The sequence below is a fragment of the Crassostrea angulata genome, chromosome 4, assembly GCF_025612915.1.
Source record: "Crassostrea angulata isolate pt1a10 chromosome 4, ASM2561291v2, whole genome shotgun sequence".
Lineage (NCBI taxonomy): Eukaryota > Metazoa > Mollusca > Bivalvia > Ostreida > Ostreidae > Magallana > Magallana angulata.
In genome coordinates, this window is record NC_069114.1 from 14,631,395 (window position 1) to 14,647,511 (window position 16,117).

Genomic DNA, 16,117 nt, shown 5'->3' on the forward strand with positions numbered 1-16,117 from the left:
CCGAACACGTTATGCTCAAAATGAAGAGTTACTTGAAGAAGCACAAGAAACGTTCGAAAACATTGGAGAACCAGAAGATGCATGGGCACATCTTTGTCCAGAGTCAGAGTTAATGAGACAGGAAGGCACTTTATTAAGAAATGAACCTGTTGATTTGAATGTCACAGAAGAGCTTCCAGATATGCAAACAGATAACAACTCTGATGTGCTTTACAAAGTTCAACAGAATACACAGTCAAAAGACGAAATGTTGCAGATCTTACAAAATTTAAATGAGACACAAATGAAGGTATTCTACGTAGTGCGAGAGTGGTGTTTAAAGAAAAACTTTGGAGAAAATCCAGATGCATTGCAGATTTTCATAACTGGTGGAGCAGGAACAGGCAAGAGTCACCTTATCAAATCCATACATTATGAGTCGTCACGAATTCTTGGGAAAAATTTGACACTTCCCGACAGTGTTGCAGTGCTACTATCGGCTTTTACTGGAACAGCTGCATTTAACATTGGAGGAAATACAATTCATCATTTATTTTCACTACCAAAATGTATGCGTTTGCCCTATGAGCCTTTAGGAGAACAGAGACTAAGCGAAATGAGAGTTCAACTTGGAGATCTCAAAATTCTCATTATTGTGGAAGTTTCAATGGTGTATAAAAAATTACTTTTCTATGTCCACGAGAGACTAGTACAAATTAAAAAATGCAAAGACCCATTTGGTGGAGTGTCAGTTATTGCTGTGGGAGACTTTTACCAACTTCCTCCGGTAAAACAGCGAAAAGATGAGAGGCTCTACAAAGATAATCCTCTTTATCCTGTTGATTATTGGGTTGACCTATTCCAAATGGTCGAGTTAACCGAAATTATGAGACAACGTGACGACATCCCTTTTGCAAAAGCGCTAAATTCACTTCGGACTAGAGTAGTAAAACAACCGCTGTCAAAACAAACTGACGCCATCCTGAATGAGTGTATAAGGGAAGGTCCAGACGATGTCCTTCACGTCTATTCAACAAATGACGAAGTAAATGACTATAACTTTAAAATGCTTAAAAAAACATGTAATGACCTTGTTGAGATTGCTGCTCAAGACTTTACAAAGGATAGTTCGACCGGCAAGCTGTTCCAAAGAAATAAACCAACGACAAAGCCTGGAACATGCAGTCTTTCAAGCAGTTTGTTAATGGGAGTCGGAGCCAGGGTAATGCTCACAAGAAACTGCAATGTAGATGACGGCCTTGTAAACGGAGTAATGGGACATGTATCTCATTTTGTATATGGGCAAAACCATGCAGCAAACACTGTTGTTGCAATAAGAGTAATATTCGACAATATTAATGTTGGGAAAAAGTCGGGAAAGAGAACAAAAAATGGAAACGCCGTTTTGATTGAAAGAGTTCAAGAGGAAATACTGCAACAAAAAAGTAAGAACGTTGTACGACACCAGTTTCCATTACGATTGTTTTGGGCTTGCACAGCACACAAAGTACAAGGAATGACGGTTGACAAAGCTGTTGTTAATTTAGACCGCACATTCTGTCCAGGACAAGGTTATGTTGCATTGAGCAGAGTCACCTCAAAGGGTGGATTATTTGTTGAGACAAACGAACCAGAATTGTTCAAGAAAAAGATATTTGCTGACCCAGAGGTCCAAACAGCCTTAAAAGAAATGCCAATATTGGCACTCCCAAACTATGATATTCAAAAAGATGGAATAACAATATTTCTTCATAACATTCAAAGTCTCAATAAACATTGCCAAGATCTGAAAAAGGATCCACGATGTTGGAATGCAGATATCATATGTCTAACAGAAACATGGATCAAACCTGGACAAAATATCAGTACATTCGAAATTGAAGGTTTTAGTTTTCATCAGACAGCTAGAGGAGATGTGTATAACGACAGCAATGCTCAAGTTTTAAAACTACAATCTTCAAAAGGTGGTGGTGTTGCTGTGTACATTAATCAAACTGGGCAGGACAAAATTGTCCATTCCCTTCCTGAAAAAAATTTTGAAGGTATTTGTGTGAAGTGTTTATCAGAAGATATGGTAGTTTTAACTGTATATCGTCCACAGTCTTTGAATGTTACTCAATTTTTGTTGCAACTGGAAAAGCTGATAGAATACTACAAACTCCGAAGTAAAATGTTTGTTTGTCTTGGTGACTTCAATGAGGATGCTAGATCTGCAGGTCCAATTCAGACTTTTATGACTCATAAAGGGTTCAAACAAATAGTTAATTTTCCTACAACAGAAGGTGCAACTACTCTGGATCATGTTTATTTGTCGTCATCCATTAATGCAAACGTGGAAAAAATACCAACCTATTACAGTTATCACGATGCATTAATGTTAAAAATTAACACAAACACATAATATATGTGTATCGTATCCAGTTTTGTTACCTGTAATATAGTTAAAGATCTTTGGTTTTACAATATTGTTTTGAATGTCTTAAAATGCCTTATATGGCAACTGAAACAAAATGTACCAAATCAATAATAAGGACATAAATATGATACATTAGTGCAATTAAATTTTGAAAACCCAGAACTAATGGTACATTCCTTTGACGGTCTCTTACACTTTATGTAATATGGTCAAAGAATATCTAGGTTTTTTTTATAAAGCAAATTGGAGTTTAATCAAATTTCGATATTATTTTTCTTTTTTACAAATTTTGTGCACGCGATTTTTCAGAAACGGCTCGACCGATTTTCATGAAACTTTCAGATATGATAGATAGTGATCAAAACCTTATAGGTTTTTTTATTATATTGATCATGTCACTTCCGTTTTTGAGATATTGACGTTTTATCGATTTTTAGAGGAGTGGCTTGTTATTCGAACTTCTTCTAAACTATAAAAGATATTGAGTTTAAACTTTCAGGGATTGTAGATTTGCAATTTTATTTTCATTTTGATCTGGCTTGAATGGCGCCGAACTTCGCCTGGACCCGAAAATTAAGTTTAAAAAATGTCGGTTTTTTGTGGTTTTCTTTGTTTATCTCTTTTCTGGAAAATATTTTGAAAAGACATGTAATGTAAAAAAAAGTTCATATTTACAAGACCTTTCATTTGATATCAAGAAAAAGGGGCTGGCCCCTCAAATTAGGGGATCAAAGGGCTCAAAAGACTCATCTGTAGCCCTTTACTGAGGGATATTTTTGAAAGGTTGTAGAAGCAAATATATTTATCTTACAGTTATGTATCCGGGCAATGTTATGATTTTATCATGTGTTACGTAACTAGGGGTTTTTAGGGGCCAATATCCAAAATTTTGATCACCCACATCTCAGAAAGGAAAAAGATTTTTAAATACAGTACAGAAGAAATGCACAAAATAATGTACTAAACAATATTCAACTATTTAAATTTCGTTAACCGGCCCCTTTAAGGAGATAAGGGATCTGCCCCTAAAACTCTCTTTCTAATATATCCCAGGAACGGTAACAAATGTCTCAACACTTTTTGAACAAAATGTGTTTAAAATTAAATGACCTTATATTTAATATCAAGTAAAATGGACTGGTTACTCAAATTAGGGGATCAAAGGGTTCTAATGTGTTTTATCTATAGCCCATTACTGAGGGATATGTTGTGAAAGGTTATAGAATCAGATATGTTTACTTTACAGTGATGCGTTGGGGCAATGTCATGATTTTATCATGTGTTACGTAATAAGTGGTTTTTAGGGGCCAATATCCAAAATTTTGATTCCCAATATCTCAGAAAGAAAAAAGATTTTGAAATGCAGTATAGAAGAAAAAACGCTCAAAATAATGTACTAAACAATATGCAACTATTAAAATTTCGTTAACCGGCCCCTATAAGGAGCTAAGGGATCGGACTCTAAAACTCTCTTTCTTATATCTCAAGAACGGTTACAAATTTCTAAACACTAGTTGAAAAAATTGTGTTTAGCATTAAATGACCTTTTATTTAATATCAAGAAAAAGGGGCTGGCCCCTCAAATTAGGGGTTAAAGGGTTCTTACGTTTCTTATCTATAGCCTTTACTGAGGGATATTTTTGAAAGGTTATTGAAGCAAATATGTTTATCTTACAGTTATGCATCCAAGCAATGTAATGAGTTTATCGTGTATTACGCAATAAGGGGTTTACAGGGGCCAAACGTCCAAAAATTTTATTACCTTTATCTCACAGGAAAAAGATTTTGAAATGCAGTATAGAACAAAAGATGCTCAAAATACCGTACTAATCAATTTTCAACCATTTAAATTTCGTTAACCGGCCCCTATAAGAAGATTAGGGATCGGCTCCTAAAACTCTTTTTCTCATATCTCAAGAAAGGTAACACTTGATGAAGAAAATGTGTTTAGAATTTATTGACCTTTTATTTCATATCAAGAAAAAGGACAGGCCCCTCAAATTAGGGGATCAAAGGGCTCTTATGTTTTTATATATAGCTCTTTACTGAAGGAAATTTTGGTCGAAGGTTATAAAAGCAAGCTAATACGTTTATATATCCTAACAATGTAATTATTTTCACATCCGTTTACCTTATTAGGGTTTAATGGGGGTAGAAGTAATAAAGTTTAATTTTTTCTATCGCGATTGGAAAAATCGTTTTTAAAAAGCAATGTAAGAGAACTTTTAAAAAGCGTTACAGAAAATCATTAGTACTCCACTCCCTTTTCACAAACATGTTTTCTAATCGAAAATCAAAGACGATGATCTCACATCACCATCTAAAAATCGAACGGAAGACCTCCTCGTTGCTCGCAACGAGATCGTGTCTAGTTAGGGTCTTCCGTTACCGACGGAAGACCCTCTTGTTATTCTTCGGTTTCTTTTTAGGGTCTTCCGTTTCCAACGGAAGACCCTCTTGTTATTCTATTGTTTCTTTTTATTATTAGGGTCTTCCGTTTCCAACGGAAGACCCTCTTGTTATTCTATTGTTTCTTTTTATTATTAGGGTCTTCCGTTTTCAACGGAAGACCCTCTTGTTATTCTATTGTTTCTTTTTCATTATTATTATTTTTCTTTTTCTTTATTTTTCTGACTTTTTCAAAGCTTAATATCTCAAAAAGTTTTCAACAGATTTACATGAAACTTTCAGGGATTATGAAGCATTATTGTGCCTCAAAGTTTCAAAATTTTCAACTACAACGTCACTTCCGTTTTTACGTTACGTCAATTTTTAAATTTAAAAAAAGTGATTTTGTCCAGGGCGTTTTTCAAAAACGCTTTAAGATGGAGACTTGGAATTTTCTGTGTTGAAGCATTGATCGTTTTTATTTGGACATAAGGCTGGAATTTAGTTTCCGTCACTTCCGGTCGAAACCGGAAGTGTTTTAAAATTTTCGAATTTTCGAATCTTTCGTTTCAATTTCAAATGTTTATGAGGTTTGTAGAGTTGGTCATGCTGAATACAAAACTGAAATCCGTTTGAAAATCGGACGATGCATTACAGAGATATCGGGGTTTAAAAATTGATTTTTCCGGAAATTTTGATTCCGCGTCCTTGGTTTGAAAAATAGCGTAATGTTCAAAGTAAAATTAACTCGTACCAAAAATAATTGCTAAGTCGTACCTGAACACATTCGGATTTTTTTTGTTCAGTCGTTCTTAAAATCGGAAAGGTTTTTGTTAAGGCGTACTTAAAATCATTCGTATTTGTCAAATCGTACCAGGAATATTCGATTTTTTTCATCTTTTTATTTTTGTTACTCTTGTTATTGGTTTTAGAGCTCTGCTTCTTACAGGAACTTCCAGCTTTACTTCCGACATTAACGGAAGACCCACTCGTTGCTTTGCAACGAGCTTTGCTCTAGTTATTAAGGTCTTCCGTTTCCAACGGAAGACCTTATTGTTTTTCTTCGGTTTTTTTTTCTCATTCTTCTCCTTTTTTTTTCTTACCGATTTTGTGTCAGCGATTACTCGAAAACTGTTTGTTTGATTTTTATAAAATTTTCAGATCTTATTGATATTAATTTAAACTTGATCGGAAATTTTTTTGGTTGATGACGTCATTTCCGTTTTTGAAATATCGACGTTTTCTTGATTTTCAGAGGGACGGCTTGTCCAAGAGAGTTATCAAAAACTACAAGAGATATTTAGTTCAAAATTTCAGGAATGATAGACAAAAGATTGTAGATATGTAATAAGGCATTAATCACTTTCAGGCACAAAAGGCGCTAAAGCTCGGTAGGGCTCGAAAAATGAGATAAAAAAAGCGTTGTGATTTTGCCTGGTTTTCTTTGATTATCTTTTTTCTCACAAATATTTTGTTAAGACATATAGAAGAAAAAAAATTCATATTTACAAGATCTTTTGTTTGACACCTAAAAAAGGGGGCTGGTCCCTCAAATTAAGGGCCTAGAACCCTTCAAATTTTTCACTTTATAACTCAAAATTGGTTTAGATTTCGATATGGCTGTCGCTGCAAAAGTTGTTCATTATGATCTTATTAGTGTCGTAACAATAATATTTTGTTCGGGTATTGCGTAATATGAGTGAAAAAAGCCAGACTTGTTACCATGTATTTGTGTTTTATTTGGCAAATAAACGGGGTATTTGTGCGTATAACTGACATAAAGGGTACCGTGTTTACATACGGAAAGTGTTTAAACATTTTAGTTATTTTCTAGTGAAACATATTATGGATAAAAGAACTGTTTCTATGCAATTCATTTGAGTCGCATTTAAAATCTAGTTGTATTCCGAGCTGTGTATGTGAACAGTTACGTATCCACCATTGCCCGCAGCCGAGGAAATAGGTCACGACTGGACTAGGGAGCGGGTCTGCCGTTATCAAATACACAAGATTTGCGTCTTGCTATAATGCACACATGGGTTTTTACATGTATATGTTGCTGCAAACACGAAACTTCCGATTTTAGTGATTTTAATAGTAAATAAAAAAAGATTATACCTTTACCTACTACCACAGACAGTGTACTAGCTTAAATTCGGAAAGTATTGAAACAGTTTAATTCTTTTCTAGGAAAACACATTATGGGTAAAAGAATTACTTCTATGCAATGTATTTGAGTCGCATTTAAAATCTAGCTAGCTGTATTCCGAGCTTCATGTATGTAGACAATTATACGTATCCGATCCTTGCCCGCGGCCGAGGAAATGGGTCGCGGCTGGACTAGCGAGCGGTCTACCGTTATCCGATACACAAGATATGTGCCTTGCTGTAATGCACACACGGGTTTATTTATTTTGCTGCAAAAACAAAGAATTCAGATTTAAACGATATTAAAGAGTAAATAGAAAAAGATTATACCATTACCTACGAAGTATTGCTGTTTTGCTCTCGTAATTAAAAAAAATAGATATTATGACTGTCATTGAAAAAATGGCGTTCTTTGTGATCTTGTCTATGTCATGAAATAGTTTTATTGTTGGAAAATAAAATTTAGTTATCAAACCGCTTACATTTCAAACTCACCACGTTGAGTGTACATTTTCATAACACGGGCCGAGGAGAAGCCGCGCTAGAGGACGTAGGACACATGCTTCTCGGGTTAATACGTTATCACACATTTCAATGCTCATTGATTCGTTGTTATTTTCATTTCCAATGATATCGGTTAACGATGCATCAAACCATTGATTTAAATCATAGTTCGTAAAATAAAGGAAAAAACTCAATGAATATAATACGTTTTACAGTCGTACGATTTGAAATGTAAATAAATTCACCTGTGTCTATTTGTGACATTTTGCTACTGAGAATTAAATGCATTACACTACCAATTTCAACAAAATATAGGCGATATTCACATAAGTATATGTAATCTATGATAATGTGATTCTTCATTTGTCTAACAAAGTATTAGACTTTTTTTTATGAGTTATGAGAGAGAGAGAGAGAGAGAGAGAGAGAGAGAGAGAGAGAGAGAGAGTGTGTTAAGCAGGGTGTAGTAAGTAAAAGTTGAAATATATTTAAAAAGCGTTCGAGATAAGGCAGCTTAAGAAGTACAATGTTACATGCTTGAGGTAGGTGCGGGCACGATAAAACTAACCATTTTTAAAGAAGCTGAATTATTATTTACATTCAGGCCGTAAAATAATCAGGGCCACAATATTGGTATAACCTCTTCTCAATGGTGGTCAGATTCATTAAAAAGCATACCCATTGCTGATTTTATTAATTTATTAATCAAATTTTATTTTTATTTTTGATTCTGAAAGAATATGTGAGTTTTAAAAAGTTTATGTACATGTGCATTCATTGTAAATATTTTGAAAATCGAGTAGAGAACACATGGTTAAAAATACTACTATAGAATTGGCTTTAAAATTTGCATATTCAAGCACACTTAAATAGTTAATACATAAATTATATATATATTAATAAAAACGTCTGTATGCTGTATTATGTATTTGCTGTTTGATAAGGACTATTTTTTCCCCAAAAAGAAGCGCTCGGCAATCGCGTAATTTTTTAACGTTCTGTAAAGTACAAAACCTGATTGGAGTACATGCTTATATATATATTTTTAAAAATGTTTACGTTTAACTGAGCGAAATTGTAGATGTCATGGAGTCAATAAGCAAATCAGGCAATAGCAGTTATCTAATGCCTATGATTGATAATTTTACAAGGTAAATTAATACAAGACTGAAGTAAATATGAATTTTAAAGCACTCCCTGCTCCCCTGTTAAAAAAATCCCGGTACCTGCTTTCTTTTATTAACGATTTTTGTGCAACATTTATTCGGAAATGGCTCAAATTTTGTTACACGGGCCCGATAAAAAGATGAAAGGATGACCCCTAAAATTTCTTTCCCAAATATTTCAAGAACGGTCTTGAATTTCAAACACCGGTTGAATAACATATAACTTATTTTGTACAAATTTTATGTGCATGAATGACAATGTTCCTGTAACTTAACAAAAAATGACACTTTTTGAAATCTATAAGTTTCTGAATTCATCATTAAAATTAGTAATGTTAGACGGCCCATGCAGCAAGTTTTTCTAGTCGAGTCTTTCGTTCAACAGCGAATCGATTGTGAACATTTCAGCGGGGTTTACAACATGAGGGTGAAACGACCACGAATTTTGACAGGTTTGGCTAAAAAGAGTTAAAAAGAGATGGATACAAAACACAGGTGCGATTATATCTTGTAGGAGATAAAAAATGATTAATTTATGTTTGCCAAAAATACAAATTTTTATCATTAGAATACTTTAACATTTATATCCGCCGAATATTTCTATTTCTCTTTATTGTTTGGTGCCTGATTTGAAATAACGTTTCGAGGTATAATCAGTTGAGAAATTTCTTTAAGCTGCATGTTCCGATTTGTCGGCCATTACATTATCAAATAATTTTCCTTGCAAACCAAATGAATGATCTTACAAAGTTATAGAAGTATTTACACGGAATTGCTCTCCCTTCAACGTTGAAATATTCAAAGTAAATAAAAATAAATTTTGGACACCCAAAAACCCAAAATACATCATTGGAATCTTTAAAAAAGAAAACCGTTGGGTTTCATCCTTCGAATGACTGGGTTTATTCATCCTGCATGTTTTGCAATTATTATAAAGAACGTAAACAATAAAAGTATCAATGAACAAATGTACACTGCTTTATTTTTGTTTAAATAGTCATGCTGGATATTTCATATGTTATAATAGATTACAAAATGTACATAAAAAAAAGACAGATGTCAAAGTCGTAATACAATCATACTAGCTTCGACGTAAGGGGCCAGTTTACACACGAGGCGAAATAACGCAAAACCCTTTTATGTCGATTATTTTGTGGATATACACCAAAAATTGTCTAATCCGGCGGAGGGTAGTTCTGAAAAAAATGACCGGATTAGGCAACATCCCGTTTAGAAGACATTGTTGCAAATTAATTTAAGTATATAACGAAGTAAGTCCTGATCGTGTATTCTTGTAAAAATTTAAATTGTTCTGAAATATTTTAGATTTCATCGATCTTATTTATACGGTACCAATTTTCATTTAAAATTTTTTTTTTTTGAAACAATAAATCCATAACGGAATACATACGATTGAAATTCTTTTTGAATCAAATCATTGTTATTGATAATTTTTCAAACATCCAATCTACCTGAAAAGTGCATGCTTAACCCTAAATTGTTAAACAAAACATTAATAAGTCAACAGGTGGCTGAAACACCTGATGGCGAGAACTGTTATGATGCGGGGAAACAATGGATAAATATTAATATAATGAGAATTTTATTTTAAAAAATTGAGCATTTTGACAGAATAATATGCAGCTCTGTATGTGTAGCCATACAACGGGAATAACAAACAATATCGGCAGTCTTACTCTCACAGTATCCTGAATCACGGCCTGAGAAAATGGGGTGAACTATAATCTAATTATCTAATTTTTGCAATTCATAACAAGACTTTACGGTATTAACTGAAATGAGTTGCTAGTTTTGATCTATATTTACAGTTATTTAAATCAATAGCAACGACAGAAAAATTGGTCGATAATTGAGCATTTGAAATATATCGCAGAAGGCCGACCGATCGATAAGTAGACGGACTACGGGAGATAACTCTCACTAATTATAAGCAGTATGTTTTTTCATTTCGCCGGTTTACAGAATAGACAGGATCCGGATTGCACAATTTATTAAAACAAAAATGATTAGAAAATGTCAAGGAGATGAATAATGTCGCCAGAGTGGGCAGCATGCGGTAATACACAACATCCGGATTCAACGAGTTTTAACATGTACATAATTTTTTCATTGAAATATGGCTTAATTGATCGGGAAAACTACTGCAACGTTTATTGTTGCACACATACTTAGCATAACCATCGTTTAAAAGCGTACAATTATTTTATTGAAAATTGGACCAAGCAGCTTTAACATGAAGATTTACATGTGTAAGACACTTTATTTGTCATATGCATGATCATGTGCATTAATTATGTTCAATACCCGCTTATTCTCCGAAATGATCTACAATTCCATTCACAGCTATGGTCATTCAAAATCACATGAATTAATCAAAATTTTTAATTTTGTGTCGATCTCAACTGTTATGTATCCAAGAAATCTATTGATTTTATCATGTGTTACGTAATTAGGTACTTACGTTTTTAGGGGGTCAAACTTCATTCAGACCTTCGTAAACATTCACAGGATCGAAAACAGATATCCTACGGAGATTAATAATGGGGAATGTTTACATCTTTTCTCAATTCGGAAGTCTCACGGAATATCCAGCACAATTTTTCAACGATGTCATCCGGGCTTTATAATGGCTGATGCAATGCAAATTCCCCGTGGACATTCTTTTTTTAGCCGTGTATTGAAACCTGACAAGCTAGAAGGGGGCGTTACAAAAGGGAAATCTTGGGATTTTTTCCTACTATCGAATCAACCTCGTCTTAATCAAGAAATATTTACAAATATCGAATAATTTGAGAAAATGTGTGGCAAAAATATCTTGGGACAGACTTTACGTATAATACGTTTATATATCCCAACAATATAATGATTTTCTCATGCGTTATTTAACTAGGGATATTAGGGGCCAGAGGTAAAATAATTTAATCTTTTCTATTTCAATTGGAAGAAATGCTATTTAAAAAAGCAGCGTAAGAGAACTTATAAAAAGCATTACACGAAAGCATTAGTACTTCACCCCTATTTCCATATCATGTTTTGTTGTCGAAAATTAAAGTCGATGACGTCATTTCACCTTCTAAAAAATCGGACGGAAGACCTCCTCGTTGCTCGCAACGAGATCGTGTCTAGTTATTATTAGGGTCTTCCGTTTCCAACCCAACGGAAGACCCTCTTGTTATTCTTCGGTTTCTTTTTATTATTATTATTATTATTAGGGTCTTCCGTTTTCAACGGAAGACCCTCTTGTTATTCTTCGGTTTCTTTTTATTATTATTATTATTATTCTTTTTCTTTTCTTCTGACTCCTTTTTTGCCTCATAACTCAAAAGGTTTTTAACCGATTTTGATAAAATTTTCAGAGATTGTTGCAAGTTGGCGTCCCTCAAAAATGTAAAAGTTTTAAAGAGAACGTCACCCCCGTTTTGACGTGACGTCATTTTTAAAAATTTCAAAAAGTCATTTTGTCCCGGACTTTTCTCAAAAACGCTTTAAGATAGAGGATTGAAATTTTCAATGGTTATGATTTGATCGATTTACCTCTGTAATAAGGCTCGAAATGAAAATCTGTCACTTCCGGTCGAAACCGGAAGTGAAACAAATTTTTCGAAAAAATGAATTTTCTGATCAAATCAAAAATGAATATGTGTTTTATAGAGCTTATCAAGCTGAATCTAACACTGAAAGCCATTTTAAAATCGGACGATGCATTACAGAGATATCGGGGTTTAAAAATTGATTTTTCCGGAAATTTTTATTCCGCGTCCTTGGTTTAAAAAATAGCGAAATGTTAAAAGTAAAATTAACTCGTACCAAAAATAATTGTTAAGTCGTACTTGAACAATTCGGATTTTTTTTTGTTAAGTCGTTCTTGAAATCGGAAAGGTGTTTGTTAAGTCGTACTTAAAATCATTCGGATTTTGTTAAGTCGTACCAGGAATAATTCGATTTTTTCATCTTTTTATTTTAGTTACTCTTGTTAATGGTTTAAGAGCTCTGCTTCTTACAGAAACTTCCAGCTTTACTTCCGACATTAACGGAAGACCCACTCGTTGCTTTGCAACGAGCTTTGCTCTAGTTCTTTTTCTTTTCTTCTGACTCCTTTTTTGCTTCATAACTCAAAAGGTTTTTAACCGATTTTGATGAAATTTTCAGAGATTTTTGCAAGTTGGCGTCCCTCGAAAATGTTAAAGTTTTAAAGAGAACGTCACCTCCGTTTTGACGTGACGTCATTTTTAAAAATTTTAAAAAGTCATTTTGTCCCGGACTTTTCTCAAAAACGCTTTAAGATAGAGGCTTGAAATTTTCAATGGTTATGATTTAATCGATTTACATCTGTAATAAGGCCGGAAATGAAAATCTGTCACTTCCGGTCGAAACCGGAAGTGAAACAAATTTTTCGAAAAAATGAATTTTCTGATCAAATCAAAAATGAATATGTGTTTTGAAGAGTTTATTAAGCTGAATCTAACACTGAAAGCCGTTTTAAAATCGGACGATGCATTACAGAGATATCGGGGTTTAAAAATTGATTTTTCCGGAAATTTTGATTCCGCGTCCTTGGTTTAAAAAATAGCGTAATGTTCAAAGTAAAATTAACTCGTACCAAAAATAATTGTTAAGTCGTACTTGAACACATTCGGATGTTTTTTGTTTAGTCGTACTTGAAATCGGAAAAGTTTTTGTTAAGTCGTACCTAAAATCATTCGTATTTTGTTAAGTCGTACCAGGAATAATTCGATTTTTTTTCTTTTTATTTTAGTTACTCTTGCCGTTGTTTTAAGAGCTCTGCTTCTTACACGAACTTCCAGCTTTACTTCCGACATTAACGGAAGACCCACTCGTTGCTTTGCAACGAGCTTTGCTCTAGTTCTTTTTCTTTTCTTCTGACTCCTTTTTTGCTTCATAACTCAAAAAGTTTTTAACCGATTTTGATGAAATTTTCAGAGATGTTTGCAAGTTGGCGTCCCTCAAAAATGTTAAAGTTTTATAAAGAACGTCACCTCCGTTTTGACGTGACGTCATTTTTAAAAATTTCAAAAAGTCATTTTGTCCCGGACTTTTCTCAAAAACGCTTTAAGAAAGAGGCTTGAAAATTTCAATGGTGATGATTTGGTCGATTTACCTCTGTAATAAGGCTGGAAATCAAAATCTGTCACTTCCGGTCGAAACCAGAAGTGAAACAAATTTTTCGAAAAAATGAATTTTCTCATCAAATGAAAAATGAATATGTGTTTTGTAGAACTTAATTAGCTGAATCAAACACTGAAAGCTGTTTTAAAATCGGACGATGCATTACAGAGATATCGGGGTTTAAAAATTGATTTTTCCGGAAATTTTGATTCCGCGTCCTTGGTTTAAAAAATAGCGTAATGTTCAAAGTAATATTAACTCGTACCAAAAATAATTGTTAAGTCGTACTTGAACAATTCGGATTTTTTTTGTAAAGTTGTTTTTGAAATCGGAAAGGTGTTTGTTAAGTCGTACTTAAAATCATTCGTATTTTGTTAAGTCGTACCAGGAATAATTCGTTTTTTTTTATCTTTTCATTTTAGTTACTCTTGTTATTGGTTTAAGAGCTCTGCTTCTTACAGGAACTTCCAGCTTTACTTCCGACATTAACGGAAGACCCACTCGTTGCTTTGCAACGAGCTTTGCTCTAGTTATTATTATTATTCTTTTTCTTTATTTTTCTGACTTTTTTAAAGCTTAATATCTCAAAAAGTTTTCAACGGATTTACATGAAACTTTCAGGGATTATGACGCATCACTGTCCCTAAAAGATGTTAATTTTTTAAGTACAACGTCACTTTCGTTTTTACGTTACGTCAATTTTAAAATTTTAAAAAAGTGATTTTGTCCAGGGCGTTTTTCAAAAACGCTTAAAGATAAAGACTTGGAATTTTCTGTGTTGAAGCATTGATCGTTTTTATTTGGACATAAGGCTGGAATTCAGTTTCCGACACTTCCGGTCCAAACCGGAAGTGTTTTAAAATTTTCGAATTTTCGAATTTTTCGTTTAAATTTCAAATGTTTATGAGGTTTGTAGAGTTGGTCATACTGAATACGAAACTGAAATCCGTTTGAAAATCGGAAGATGCATTATAGAGATATCGGGGTTTAAAAATTGATTTTTCCGGAAATTTTCTTTCCGCGTCCTTGGTTTAAAAAATAGCGTAATGTTCAAAGTAAAATTAACTCGTACCAAAAATAATTGCTAAGTCGTACTTAAACACATTCGAATTTTTTTGTTAAGTCGTTCTTAAAATCGGAAAGGTTTTTGTTAAGTCGTACTTAAAATCATTCGTATTTTATTAAGTCGTACCAGGAATAATTCGATTTTTTTCATCTTTTTATTTTAGTTACTCTTGTTATTGGTTTAAGAGCTCTGCTTCTGACAGGAACTTCCAGCTTTACTTCCGACATTAACGGAAGACCCACTCGTTGCTTTGCAACGAGCTTTGCTCTAGTTAGGGTCTTCCGTTTCCAACGGAAGACCCTCTTGTTATTCTATTGTTTCTTTTTATTATTATTATTATTATTCTTTTTCTTTATTTTTCTGACTTTTTTAAAGCTTAATATCTCAAAAAGTTTTCAACGGATTTACATGAAACTTTCAGGGATTATGTAGCATCATCGTCCCTAAAAGATGTTAAATGTTCAACTACAACGTCACTTCCGTTTCAACGTTACGTCAATTTTTAAATTTTAAAAAAGTGATTTTGTCCAGGGCGTTTTTTAAAAACGCTTCAAGATAGAGACTTGGAATTTTCTGTGTTGAAGCATTGATCGTTTTAATTTGGACATAAGGCTGGAATTTAGTTTCCGTCACTTCCGGTCCAAACCGGAAGTGTTCTTAAATTTTCGAATTTTTGAATTTTTCGTTTGAATTTCAAATGTTTACTAGGTTTGTAGAGTTGGTCATGCTGAATACGAAACTGAAATCCGTTTGAAAATCGAACGACGCATTAAAGAGATATCGGGGTTTAAAAATTGATTTTTTCCGGAAATTTTGATTCCGCGTCCTTGGTTTAAAAAATAGTGCAATGTTCAAAGTAACATTTACTCGTACCAAAAATAATTGTTAAGTCGTACTTGAACACATTTGGATTTTTTTTTGTTAAGTTGTTCTTAAAATCAAGAAGGTTTTTGTTAAGTCGTACTTAAAATCATTCGGATTTTGTTAAGTCGTACCAGGAATAATTCGATTGTTTCATCTTTTTATTTTACTTTCTCTTGTTACTGGTTTAAGAGCTCTGCTTCTTACAGGAACTTCCAGCTTTACTTCCGACATTAACGGGAGACCCACTCGTTGCTTTGCAACGAGCTTTGCTCTAGTTATTATTATTATACTTTTTCTTTTTTTTTCTGACTCCTTTTCGGCTTTATAACTCAAAAAGTTTCAAACCGATTTTAATGAAACTTTCAGAGATAATGTGTAACTATTATATCTCAAAGATGTTAAAGTTTTCTTGACAACGTCACTTCCGTTTTGACGTAA